The following is a 457-nucleotide window of genomic DNA, read 5'->3' on the forward strand; positions in this document are numbered from 1 at the left end:
TGTCTCAAAGCAAATAACATCTACTTGTTCTAACACAATTGCCTGCATAATCAAAACTCAACTAGGAGACTGGTGGAGATACAGACAGGTTAACATTGTGAATAAAAGAAAATACAATCTAACTGGGAACACCTGGGCCCTTTACTCCAGAAGGGACCCCTATCATAATGGGGCACTATGAGTCTAAAATTCCAGTTTAAAATGTAACAAGTACTAGTTTAAGAAGCAGTAATGTTCCATGAGGTTCCTTGTCTTTATATACTAAACACAAACATGACTCTAGTGTTATCATTGTACCTCTTTAATCTACTCTAAGGATGTCTTAAGATACAACTCATTATTTTTTCCTGCAAGGAGGAAAATCTTAATCAAATGCCCTAGGTACTTAGCAATACGTATTGTTTAATGTTTTACTTGACAGCTATCACTTGGTGTCATCAACAGCAGTTTGAGTCTG

The sequence above is a fragment of the Geospiza fortis genome, unplaced genomic scaffold, assembly GCF_000277835.1.
Source record: "Geospiza fortis unplaced genomic scaffold, GeoFor_1.0 scaffold165, whole genome shotgun sequence".
Classification (NCBI taxonomy): Eukaryota; Metazoa; Chordata; class Aves; order Passeriformes; family Thraupidae; genus Geospiza; species Geospiza fortis.